Genomic DNA, 13903 nt, shown 5'->3' on the forward strand with positions numbered 1-13903 from the left:
CGCAGGAAGAGTCAGATAACAAAAATAGGACTGATAAGAGGTAGCGGCACTGCCGCAGGCTGTCGCCAGCTTCCAGCTCATCGTTCAAGCTTCTGGGTCTTGACTCTGCCCTAAGGAGCGGCTGAGGGCCGGGTGATGACCCCCTGGGTCTCACGTTCCTGCAAGGGAAGGCAGAGCTGACTGCCTTTCCTTTCTCCACACAGAGCAGCAGGGGAGTCGTGACCTGCGAGGCTCAGCAGAGCATGAGCCTGGCCATTGCCAAGTGGCCTGCCTGCCCGTGCTGTGGTTACACCGTCTTCACGCTGGCTCCAGAACCCCAAGAACTCAGGTTTGCCCTTTCGTTCATCCTCCAAACACGTGTTGAGCACTGACTGTGAATGCAGCAGCTGTGATGGGGCTGAACTTAGGGCCAAGGAGCCAGGCTCCACTCCACTGTGACACCAGATGTGGGGCTCTTAGTCACCTTCGTGGCCTCTGACCGCAGTTTCCTTATCTGTAAGACGGGGATGGTGATGACTATCTCGGAGGGTTGTTGTGAGGCTTAAGTGAGAAGACGGACGTGGCTGAGGCCAGCACAGGGCCCTGTAAACTGTGAACAGACAGGGGCTCTCCAGGTGCACTCTGAGTATGACTCAGGCACCCACTGGGGATGCTCGCTGGCCCGGCACTGATACCCAGAATGGACCACAAGAGAGAAAGTGGCAGGCTAGCAGGAGGGACGCACTTTTACTAGGGGCTGGGAAGGGTTCTGGGAGGGCTTCCTGGAGGAGGTAGTGTTTGCACCAAATGAAAACCGGTTCTATTCAGTGATGAGCCATGCTGCCTGCAATCAGAACTTCCATTTAAAAACTAGACAGAAGACTTCCCCGAGGCGGTAACCTCAGACCAACTCCTGCACCCAGAAAGGACATCCTTAGAGCATTTTGGGGGAAATCTGCCCACCCCTCTGTATTTTCTTTTCTTTCTTTTTCTTTTCTTTTTTTTTTTTGAGACTGGGTCTCCTTCTGTCGCTAGGCTAGAGTGCAGCATTATGACCACAGCTCACTGTGGCCTCTGCCTCCTGGCACCAAACAATCCTTCGGTCTCAACCTCTGGAGCAGCTAGGATTACAAGCGTGCACCACCACACGTGGCTAATTATTTAGTTTTGGTAGAGATGGAGTCCCACTATGTTGCCCAGGCTTTCCTCTGTCAAATGACAGACATGATTCAATCATTCATTCATTCAATACATTTTTATTGAGCACCTACTGGGAGGTGCCAGGTATTATTCTTGGTACTGGAGCTATGGCAGTGAATGAAACAAAGCCCCTGCTCTCAAAGCTTACATCCTGGTGGGCAGAGAGGAAAACTAGACAATAAACAGAGAAATAAAGATGTATCAGGTTGGCGGTGATTGTCAAGGGGCTAGATGAGGCGGAGGGAGGGTGGGCAGGAAGTGATGCCATCAGGGAAGCCAGTCCTGCGGTCAGCAGGACACGAGGCTCAGACCCTATAGACATGGAGAGAGCAGGGAATGTTCCAGGCAGGGGAATAGCAGGTGCCGGAGGCCTGAGTGCCGGGCAGAGGGGACCCCACGTGAGACCACAGGAAAGCTGGAGACAGAGAGGGAGGTCAGAGGCAGTGGTGTTGGCCTCCATGGGCCGTGATTAGGACCCTGGCCTTACCCCGAGGGAGACAGAAGCCTTTGGGGAGCTTCCTTAGAGGAGCAGCGGCTTGGCTCTGGCTGCCTAGAAGGAGAGACCGAAGCAGGCCCAGGGCGGACACAGAAGGGGGCCGGGAGGCTGGGGCAGCAGGGCTGAGCTGCGGGAAGAGGTTGGCTTCCGGGTGTGTTTAAAGTTGGAGCCATGAGGATTTGGGGATGGGTTAGACTCCCTACTCCTGAACGTCCTCGCAGGACCACAGGGTTCCTAGTAGGCTCACCAAATACTGTCTGGAAGCCTCCTCATTCCACAGGCGATTGTGAAAATAAGACCCTAAGTGTTTCATTTTGTTGTTGTTTTCCTGAAATAAAACCAAATACAATGACTAAGAAAAGCTCCTCTTCCACCTCCAGGGAGCTGCTCCTTCTGGTGGAGGGTTGGCTCCTGATTTAGATGCTTTTCATAAACGAATTACAGGGAGAGGCAGGCCTAGGAGCAGGTCTGGGGCAGCTCCTCCAGCTGGGCAGCTGCCCGGGGTGCCCTGCAGGCTCACAGGGGCTGCTGGGATGCCTGGCTTCTGCCTGCAGTGAGCAGCTCTCGGTCCCTATGGGGGAAGCTCTTCATCATCAGGAGAGGGCTTGGGGGCACGCAGGGGCTTTGGTCTTTCTCCTCAGAGCAATGAGGAGCCATGGAAGGTGGCAGGCAGGGGAGGGACAGGACCAGATTTGCTTTTTAGAGGAGACCCTTGGGCAACCCCAGGAGATCAGGTTGGAGGAGGCAAGGCTGGAGGCCCAGAGGTCTGGGCGGGGCCTTCAGGAAGGAGCGGACGGAAGGTGTGTAGAGCCCCTAAAAGGCGGGGAGTTGTTCCCCGGACTGCCCCTTGTTGGCCGTGGCTCTGCCCTGGGGCCCAGGCCTGATGTCCACCTTGCCAGGGCCTGAGTTCCTGCAGGTGCAGCCACACAGGGCCTGAGCTGGCGCAGCTCTGTGGGGCCTGTTCCAGGCTAGTGACTCACTGCTGAACGGCTTTGGCAGAAGGAGGCAGTTCTACCTTTCACAAAATTCATCACAGTTCAAGCTTTTGACCCCAAACAGCGGCAGATGACAGAGGGATTTCCTGAGGTGGTTTGTGGGACTTTTGCTGAAATGGTAGCATGAACTTCAGCTGGGCCCACAGGGAGCCATCCCACGCCTCCATCCCCTTGCTCCTCCTTGGCCTGTCCTAAATCAGGGATGGGACCATGGTCCTCGTCCAGGGCAGCCTTGGCCTTTAAGCAGTGTGCCTGAGCTCCTCCCTCAGGTTCTGCTCCAACCCTTTCCCTCAGAAGAATCTCCACTCCCCGCTGTGTGTTCACACAGCAAGGCCTGTGCCTCCTCCTCCAGGAAGCTGCACTCTGCCCAGATATCCTTGGATGGTGCTAACTCATGAGGTGTGGGGAGTATGGAAGCCCAGCTTCCTTGCCTGGGGTTTTGATAACCCTGAAATGTAACTTACATTCCAGAGTGGCCCTCAGGATCAGAGGGGAGCAATGCCGTGCTGGACTTGGCCAGACATGGCGCTATTTGTTTTCCTTCCCTCCCCTCGCTGGCTTCCCACTCCTTTTCTGTTTATTCTGGGAGCACTTCCTTAATAAATTGCTTGCTCATTAATCCTCAGCAGAGGATTAATGCTTCTGGGGATCCGACCCAAGACACAGTTTCCAGGTTCACTCCTGCTGTTTCTCAGCTTAGACGGATCCTCCTTGACTGTGCCCCTGTAAAACAGAATGCAATGCAGAGCTTGTCTTCTACAGGGAAGCTTCCCAGTGGGACCAGTCCTGCCCTGAGGTCCCATGACACCTTGGGGGGCCCTGTTCCTGGTCCTGGGAGGTAGCCCCTCCCCTTGGCTCCACCCACAGTTGAATCTGCACACAAAGTTGTTCTCCCCACCTTGGCTCTTGACTCCACCCCCACCTCACATCCTCTCTGGGCCTCTGTTGCTCCATCTGTACAATGGGGGCATGGGCTCTGCCCCTGTGAGCGGTAACACGACTCTGGTTCTGGATTCCTGCTCCCTACTTCACCCTGCGGTAGCTGAGCCAGGACATCTGGAAAAGAGGAGCCCAGCTTGTTCAAAAGTAACAGCTGGGTCCTGGCTCAGAGAATCAACCATTCTGGCTGTTACAGCTCATTACCAAACCCCAGCTAGGCCCTGAGAAGGATTAAGGAAACTGCTCTGGTAAAAAATCCCCAACAGAAAGAATGCTCTCCCTCCCAGGGAGTCCTAGAAATCTGACTACGGTAATCTTCTCCTGGCGGTCTCCAACCAAAGCACATTCCAGGTATTTGCATGCCAGAGGGGCCAGCTGGGTATCTGTGCGGTTGGCCAATGCCTGGCAGAAAAGTGGCCCAAGGTGCCAGCTTTCTGATTCATGGGCAGCACTTTGGGTAGTGGCAGCTGCTGAGGGAGCTTTGTTAGGCTGCATCGCCCCATGGAGAGAATCTGAGGCTGGATGGCAAGAAGCCTGGACAGGCCGCTGCTCTGCCTTGAACCTGCTGGTGACCCAGGCAGGCCACTGTCCCTTGTTAACCCTCAGCTTTTCCACTTAAAAACTGGGAATGGTATCCCCACTTACAGGAATTTACTCACTTACACAGAATATGTCTATGGAGTATTCACCCTGTGGGGACCCAGGCTGGGCACGGGGACCGTCAAAAGGCTTGGACCCTACCCTGTCCTTTCCCTGTGTTGCTCCCAGGCTTGAAGCTGGGAAGGTAAAAGGAGAGGATCAGAGGAAGAAAAGGGGTATGTATGTGGGGGCCACATTAGCACAAAACCGGAGGCCTGCAACCGTGATGCCTTGATGCCATGGATGAATAAGCAGATGTGGCCGAAGGAGCCACTGGGGTTGGCTGGCAGGTCAGGACAGGGCAGCCATCAGAGTTCTGGTCACATGCTTCAGTGTTACTGGGTTAATCTATTTTCTGCTGTTATCACAGAATACCGCAGACTGAGTAACTTATAAGGAAAAGAACTTTATTTGGCACATGTTTCTGGAGGCTGGGAAGTCCAAAAATTAGTGTCAACATCTGGAGACGGTCATCCCATGGCAGAAGGCATCACGTGGCCGGCATGCACATAAGACAGAGAGAGAAATGGGGCCAAACTTGTCCTTTGATCAGGAGCTCATTCTTGCTGTAAGTAACTCGCTCCCACAATAACTGCATTAATCTCTTCATGAGGGCAGATCGCTGATGACCCAATCACCTCTAAAGGTCTCACTTCCCAGCACTGTCACAATAGCAATTAAAAACTTTTTTTTAAGATGGAGTTTCACTCTTTCACCCAGGCTGGAGTGCAGTGGCACAATCTTAGCTCACTGCAACCTCTGCTCCGGGTTCAAGCAATTCTCCTGCCTCAGCCTCCTGAGTAGCTGGGACTACAGGTGCGGGTCACCACACCCAGCTAATTTTTTATTTTTAGTATAGATGGGGTTTAGCCATGTTGGCCAGGCTGGTCTTGAACTTCTGACCTTAGGTAATCCACCCTCCTCAGCCTCCCAAAGTTCTGGGATTATAGGTGTGGGCCATCATGCCCAGCTGCAATTTAATTTCAACGTGAGTTTTGGAGAGGACGTTCAAACCACAGCAGTTACCTGGATTTGAGTCCAGCTCAAACTTGGTGACCTTGGGCAAGTCCTTCAGGCTGAAGGACTTGAGGCTCTCTGAACCTCAGTTCTCTTGACTTGAAAGTGGGAATCCTAACAGTGCCCACTTGAAGGCTTGTTGTGGGGGTGAATATCTTTTTTTTTTTTTTTTTTTTTTGAGTTGGAGTTTCGCTTTTGTTACCCAGGCTGGAGAGCAAGGGCGTTTTCTCGGCTCACTGCAACCTCCGCCTCCCGGGTTCAAGCAATTCTCCTGCCTCAGCCTCCCGGGTAGCTGGGATTACAGGCACGCGCCACCATGCCCAGCTAATTTTTGTATTTTTAGTAGAGACGGGGTTTCACCATGTTGACCAGGATGGTCTCGCTCTCTTGACCTCGTGATCCACCCGCCTCGGACTCCCAAAGTGCTGGGATTACAGGTGTGAGCCACCGCGCCGGGCCGAGTATCATATATTTTGAAGTCCAATACTGTCTGAGTGGAGGTGGCTCCCTCACCCCTCTGAATCTCCCAGGCTGGGACCCTCTGCTCCCCAGAAGAGCAGACTGAGAAGCTGAGAAAGGGGCAGGTGGTTTTCTGTGTGGGGTGCAAGGCTGCAGCAGGCTGAGTCTGGGGGCTGAGCTGGGAGAACTGGGTGGCCTTCTTCCTCACCCCCACTGCCCTGGAGAGGCCGGCCTCTGAACAGTGTAAGGGGCAAGTCCTGCCACACCTCTCTTCCTTCCTCAGGGGGGCCTGGTCCCCCAGCCTGCAGCTCTGCATACTCACCCTGCCCCCAAGGCCACACCTCATTGCGCACCGAAGCCTCAGCACATTTCCCAGGATCCTGGGCTGGCCAAGGGGTCCTACCTGGGCTCTCTGCTACTCTCTGTGGCCAGTTGCTCATGTCCTGTGTATGGGAACATCAGCTTCCAGCCATCAGTTGTAAGCCCAGACAGGGCCGGGGTGAAAGCCACATGGGGCCTTGCTTGCTGTGGATCCTCAGAAAATTTTCTCCCTGTCTGGGCTTCAGTCTCCATATCTGTATAATGGGCTTCCAGCATGTGCCCTGCCCCACCTCTCACCAAGCACAGACTAGAAGCAGGGCCCCCTCAGAGAGGAGAGAGTCGGTCAGACAATCTCGATTCAAACCCAGTTCTGCTCCTTACCAGCTGTGTGACCATGGGCAAGTCCCTCCACTGATCTGAGCCTCAGTTTCTTCGTCTGTAAATTGGGGGTTCTGAAATCAACTTCACTGGCCTTTGTGGGGATTAAATGAACTCATGTGTGAAGTGCCTGGCTCGGATCACTCAGCGCAAGCGCCCTTCCCTTGGAGCCGCTCTCTGCCTCTTTACGCCCTGATCTAGCCTCCCCTTCCACTGCGCATCTCAGCTGCTGCTTCTCGCTTTGGCAATGCCCGAGTGCTCCAGCCTCCAGCCTTTGCTCATGCTGTTTGTTCTGCCAGGAATGCCTTTTCTCCCTCTCGAATTCCTACCATCCCAAAGCGTATTGTCTTCATTGCTCAGCTCAAATGCTGCATCCTCCAGGAAGGCTCTCCGAGGAGCTCTGTGCCAGCAGACAAGAACACAGATACAGGGGCACCAGAAGGGACATCTTTGCCCACATCTCTCTCCTTTCTGCCTGGATCAGACTCAAACGTGGACATTTTCCTCCCCCACCTCGCAGTACACAAAAGTGCCCACTAGGTGGTGATAGAATGACGAAGTCCCTGTGGGGATGGGCGAAAAGGGAGGCCAACCAGGCACCTCTGGCATCGCTCATTCATTTATTTAACGAATATTGGCTGAGCACCTGCATGGTGCCAGACTGTGGGACAACCCAGCAACAAGGCCCTAGTTTCAATGAGCTTATGTTCTAGCTGGGGGAGGCTGGCCTGGCGGGAGACACACAAAAAAACGAAGAAATAAATAAAGCAGGAAAAACATGGGACAGAGGTGAAGATTACACAAAAAATGCCAGCCTGGGATTGCTTGACGTCAGGAGTTCGAGACCAGCCTGGCCAACATGGTGAAACCCCGCCTCTACAAAAAATACAAAAATTAGCTGGGTGTGGTGGTGCACACCAGTAGTCCCAGCTATCTGGGAGGCTGAGGATGGAGGATTGCTTGAGACTGGGAAGTGGAGGTTGCAGTGAGCTGAGATTTCACCACAGCGCTCCAGCCTGGGTGACAGAGTGAGACCGCTGTCTCAAAAAAAATTTTTTTTTTTGAGACGGAGTTTCACTTTTGTTACCCAGGCTGGAGTGCAATGGCGCGATCTCGGCTCACCGCAACCTCCGCCTCCCGGGTTCAGGCAATTCTCCTGCCCCAGCCTCCTGAGTAGCTGGGATTACAGGCATGCGCCACCATGCCCAGCTAATTCAAAAAATTTTTTGAAAAAGAAAATGCCGGGCCTCTGAGTGTGTCCAGGCTTCTGACTGAGCGTTCTTTCAGTGCAGAGCCACACTTTGAACCTGAGAGATGGGCTGAGCTGGCTAATTCTCAAAGTGCGGTCCATGGCCCAGCAGCAGCAGCAGCTCCTGAGAGCTCAAAGGAAATGCAGGTTCTCTGACCTCCGCCGAATGCACAAAATCAGAATCTGCATTTAACAAGATCTCCAGGTAATTCCTGTTCAAGTTAAAGTGAGAAGCTCTGCCCAAGTCCAGAGGCTTAGGGACAAGTGACATCCACAAGTCAAATCTGGCCACCTGTTTTTGTATGAATCCCATGCTAAGAATAGGTCCTTCTCAGAAAAAATAAAAAAAAATCCTAAAGAATAATATTTTGTGATAAATAAAAGACATTGGGAATTCAGATTTCAATGGCCATAAATGAAGTTGTATTGGAAGCCGGCTGCACCCTTTGTTTATGTATTGTCTATGGCTGCTCTGGTGCCAGAATGGTGTTGTTAAGGAGTCACAACAAAGATAACATGGGCCACAATGTTAAAATATTGATTCTCTGGCCCTTTGAAGAAAAAGTCTGCTAGTCCCTGTTCTAGTACATCTTCCTCACAAATTTATGAATGAGGAATCAGGGCCCTGGGGGAGAGGGGTAGTCTCTTGTCCAGGGCCTCATGGGAGCCCTGCTTTCTGTACACGCTCAAGGTCCTGTTTCCACAGGCTCAGGCCTTAAGGGACTGAAAGCCACCACTTTCTGTCTCTTAGGTTGGCCCAGGGTTGAACTTAGGTTCCAGGCTGTGTACGTGTGTACATGTTCAGGCCAATAGCACAGCCAACGGCCCAGCTGCCAGCCAGCGTCAATGACCAGACATATGAATGAGGAAGCCTTTGATGACTCCAGCTTCCGTCTGACTACAGCCATTATTGCACGAAAGAGCCTGAAGGAGAACCAATGGCTGAGCCCAGTCAGCCCCGGAACCATAAGAGATGATAATGCCCTCCAACCCTGAGCTTGTTTGGAGGGTGACTTGGCCAAGAATGACACCCACTGCCCCAGAGGCTGGGGGACTGGCAGGTATGTCTTAGGGTTTGGGGGTGGGGGTAAAGCTCATCCCGAGGAGAGTCCCTTTTGAGTGAGTTAGGGTGTCTGTGTCCATGTGAACGAGCTGTCAGAATGGGCTGGGGGATGTGGTCAGGGGCAACTCCTATTCCCAAGTCCTGGGCGTCGTGACCATCCACGCTAGGTCTCTTCCATGTTGGCCACACTGTTCCAGGCAGGGGCCTCCAGTCACGTGGACTGCTCTCTGAGCCTGGTCTGATGTGTATACTCTTAGGAGCCTGGACGGGGGCAGTCTCAACCCAGAAATGACCTCTTTAATACTTGGCGCAATTCCCTATATGAAACGCCCAAATTTATGAGCCACTCAGGCCTGGGTCACCTGCTGCCTGGCTGGAGGAAGTGCATGAGGCCATGTGAGATCGAGGCAACCCCAGGGTTTGCAGTCAGAGCAACCTGCTTCTGAATTCTGGCTCCACCACTTATGAGCTGTTTGACCTTGGTGAGGTCATGTCATCCTCCTAAGCTCAGTTTCTTTAGCCACACAATGGGTATGGCTGACCTTTGAGGTCACTTACCTTTGAGGGTTATTGTGATTGTCAAACAAGTCAGTGTTTGCATGGGCTCTGGGCCATGGTAGACATTCACCATGCACTGAGGCTACTGGGGACAGAAGTGACAGGCCCAGGCTCTGGAGCCAGTGGGTTTAAGCACTACTCTACCACTAACAAGAAGTTATTAAACTTCTGTGTGCCTCAGTCTCCTCATCTGTAACATGGGAATAATCATCGCACTTGCCTCCTGGCTTGTTGAGAGGATGTGTTATGTATATATAGTGCTTACAGCAGCACAACACACATAGTGAGTACTTCACACATACAAATCCATCTAAGGAAACCAATTCTGGTGCCCTGGGATGCCGTTGTTCAGAGACGCAGAAGCTGAAGCCAGCTTAGGACAAGCAGAGGGGCAGAGGCCTGCCCCTCGGCTCCGCTGGCCTCATTTCTGTTACAGGGCTGTTCAGTTACTTGCTCCTAGGCCTGCGAGGCCCAGAGGACAGCAGAGAGACCTCTTCTCCACTGATTTGATCTGAATCCATTCTGCCCCATGCAGCCCAGAGGAGGGAACTGGTATGATAAGCACAGAGAGGTGACATCACCCGCTGCGGATCTCCCAGCAAGTCCCTCGGCCACCTGCATCCCAGCCACAGCTCCACCCTGCTACCTCCCTCTCTTAAGTAACACATTAATAAGTATCTTACCCTCAGGCCATTATCTGTACTCAGGCCACCTCAGGGAACATTTCTGAAACACATCAAACATTAACGCAAGGAAGTGTTTTTCTGTCCCCAGGCCAGGCCCTTTGGCCTCTGTTAACCAGTGAGTGTCCTCTGTTAATCCCGAGCCCAGCTCCTCCCACATTCAAGGGCAAACAAGGCATCGGGCACTGGAGAAACCTGTCCACCAGGGGCAGGAGGGGACACGAAAGGCTAATGGGTCCCCTACCCTAAAGCAGTGCACACAGCTGGGGCTCAATAAGTGCTACCAGATGGTAGGAACGGAGCCAGCTGAGGGCCTGGGAAGAGGGCTCTGCCAAGCAGAGGAGGCCTGACCTGGGCTTCACTGGGTAAAACCAGTCATCATAATAAGTAGCTGGCATTTCAGGAGCTCTCAGTAAGTTCCAGACACTGTCCTAAGCACTGGACATGGTCATTCACTAACATTTCCGTGTTCCAACATCTGTGGGGCACATATGTTGCTCTCCCCAGTCTACAGACAGGAAGCTGAAGGCAAGAATGATGAAGTCATTTGCTTAAGTCACACCATTACCAAGAGGCAGAGCTTGGATTCACACCCAGCACCCTGGCTCCAGACGCAAGCTCTCAACCACCGTGCAAGCCTGTGGGCGTGGGAGGGGTAACTTCTAGGTATTGGCTTGGAGTGGCTGTCCTTTTGATGGATATGCAGGAGGGGCTCATGTGTACGGTGGGGTATTGGGGAGAAGGTGGATAAACTGGGTTTGGCAGGTGTTGAGTTCCGGATGCCTGGGGGTGCTCGGGTGGAGGAAGCAGGAAGGGGGTGGCTTATGGCTCTGAAGCTGGGTGAGGGGGGCTAGAGCTGCTCATTCCAGAGTCATCAGCATAGAATGCAGCCTGGGAGACACCTGAGTGATGGAGAGGCAAGGCCACGGCTAAGGCAGGGGAATTGATATTTAGTGTGCAAGGACTCAGAATGATAGCAAGAAAAGAAGTGTTTGTGGGACTATCATTATTATTATTGAGACAGAGTCTCACTCTGTTGCCTAGGCTGGAGTGCAGTGGTGCAGTCATAGCTTACTGTAACCTTGAACTCCTGGGCTAAAGTGGTCCTCCTGCCTCAGCCTTCTGGGACTACAGGCATGCGCCACCACAGCCAGCTAATTTTTAAATTTTTCTGTGTATGGGGGGTCTCCCTATATTGCCCATGCTGGTCTCAAACTCCTGGCCTCAAGCAGTCCTCCTGCCTTTAGCCTCCCAGAGTGCTGGGATTACAGGAATCAGCCACCACGCCTGGCCAAGTGCTATTTTTATTTTAGTTTAGTTTAGTTTAGTTTATTTGAGATGGAGTCCTACTCTGTTGCACAGGCTGGAGTGCAGTGGTGCAATCTCGGCTCACTGCAACCTCCACCTCCTGGGTTCAAGCAATTCTCTGCCTCAGCCTTCCAAGTAGCTGGGATTACAGGCATCCGCCACCATGCCTGGGTAATTTTTTTGTATTTTTTTTAGTAGAGATGGGGTTTTACCATCTTGGCCAGGCTGGTTTTGAACTCCTGACTTTGTGATCCATCCGACTCAGCCTCCCAAAGTGCTGGGATTACAGGTGTGAGCCACCACGCCTGGCTGCCAAGTGCTATTTTTAAATGAACGTTTTCTTTATTTTGAGAATAGATAATAAATGCATAAGATACAAATTCCCAAAGGGTGAAAATTGTGTCTCTCTCACTGCCCTTCTCCACCAGGTCTTCTTGGAGACAGTCACTGTCCCCCGTTCTGCTTTTTCTTTTTTTTGTTAGAGATAGGGTATCACTCTGTTGCCCAGGCTGGAGTGCAGTGGCACAGTCACAGTTCACTGCAGCCCCAACCTCCCAGGCTCAGGCAATCTTCCCACCTCAGTGTCCCAAGTAACTGGAACTACAGATGCACACCACTATGCCTGGGTAATTAAAAAAAATTTTTTTTGAAGAGACAGGGTCTCGCTATGTTGCCCAGGCTTGTCTCAAACTCCTGGGCTCAAACAATCCTCCTGCCTCAGCCTCCCAAAGTGCTGGGATTACAAACCATGAGCCACTGCACCCAGCCTGTTCCCATGAAACAAGAAAGATGTTTCTTGCACATCTCTCCAGGAATATTTAACACACGAATAGACGGCCAGGTGTCGTGAATTTTGGAAGTGGATTGCTTCTAGCCCAGGAGTTCGAGACCAGCCTGGTAGTGATAACCAGGCTGGTAGTAAAACCCCGTCTCTACAAAAAATACAAAAAATTAGCTGGGTGTGGTGGCACAGGCTTGTGGTCCCAGCTACTCAGGAGACTGAGGTGGGAGGATCATTGGAGCCCAGGAAGTGGAGATTGCAGTGAGCCAAGATCACGCCACTGCACTCCAGCCTAGATGACAGACTGAGACCCTATCTCAAAACAAAAGCAGAAACAAAAACAAAATAATAGGGACATACTTTCTCTTATAAATGGTAACATATGCACTTTGTATCGCCCTGTTTTTTCACTGGACAGTACATCTTAGAGATCATTCCACATTGGTACGCATAGGACTGCCTCGCTCTTTTGATTGATATAGAGTATTTCACTGTAGGAATGAACCATACGTAATGAACAGTCCCCTGTGAATGGACCTTTAGATTGTTTCCCATATTTTACTATTCCAGCAATGTCGCAATGCCTTTGGCAGAGGTCTTTTTGTATATGTGTCAATACATCTGTCAGGTAAATTCCTTTTTTTTTTTTTTTTTTTTAAAGATGGGGTTTCACCATGATGGCCAGGCTGTTCTTGAACTCCTGACCTCAGGTGATCCACCCATCTCAGCCTCCCGAAGTGCTAGGATTACAGGCGTGAGCCACCGAGCCCGGCTTATCAGGTAATTCCTAAAAGCAACATTTCTGGGTCAAAAAGATGTGCACTCTAAATTTTGATAGCTACTGCCAAATGATTTTTTTTATTGAAGTTGCTTGATTTACACTCCTACCAGCAACATATGAAAGCACCTGTTTTCCCAGTGTGTTATTTTTACATTGGTATCTTGTTGTACTTTTAATAGGCAGTTCTTTTTTGAGTCAAGTTGAGCACTTTTCATTTTTTTTCTTTCTTTTTTTTTTTTTTTTTTTGAGACAAAGTATTTTTCTGTCACCCAGGCTGGAGTGCAGTGGCACAATCTCGGCTCATTGCAACCTCTGCCTCCCAGACCCGAGCAATTCTCCTGCCTCAGCCTCCGGAGTAGATGGAATTACAGGCATGTGCCACCATGGCCAACTAATTTTTGTATTATTTTCAGTAGAGATGGAGTTTCACCATGTTGGCCAGGCTGGACTTGAACTCCTGACCTCAAGTGATCCACCTGCCTCAGCCTCCCAAAGTGCTGAAATTACAAGTGTGAGCCACCACGCCCAGCCATACATTTAAAAGCCATTTCCTTTTCTGTAACGTATCCATTGGTATCCTTTGCTTATTCAGATAAGCTGGGCATCTTTGTCTTAGGAACTATTTGTGCAATAAGGAAATTAACCCCTTGTCTATAAAATGAGTTGCAAATATATGGTATTTTTCCCAGTCTGTTGATTTTGTTAATTTTTTTTTTTTTTTAGATAAGCCTATAGCACCTGGTATTTCCAGGCAGTCTCCCATACAAGTCCTAATCAGACTTAGTTTCCAAGATCAGATGCATTCAGGATGGTATGGCTGTAGCGGTTAATTTTTTAATGAAGAATTAATTTTATTCTTATGGCTTCTGGGTTTTCCACAGTTATCTATTGCTGCATAAAGAATTATTCCAGGCCGGGCGTGGTGGCTCACACCTGTAATGCCAAGACTTTGGGAGGCTGAGGCGGGCGGATCACGTGAGGTCGAGAGTTCGAGACCAGCCTTGACCAACATGGAGAACCCCGTCTCTACTAAAAATACAATTCCAGCTACTCGGGA

The sequence above is a fragment of the Sapajus apella genome, unplaced genomic scaffold (assembly GCF_009761245.1).
Source record: "Sapajus apella isolate SASKATOON/1434 unplaced genomic scaffold, GSC_monkey_1.0 scaffold46, whole genome shotgun sequence".
In the NCBI taxonomy this organism is placed as follows: Eukaryota; Metazoa; Chordata; class Mammalia; order Primates; family Cebidae; genus Sapajus; species Sapajus apella.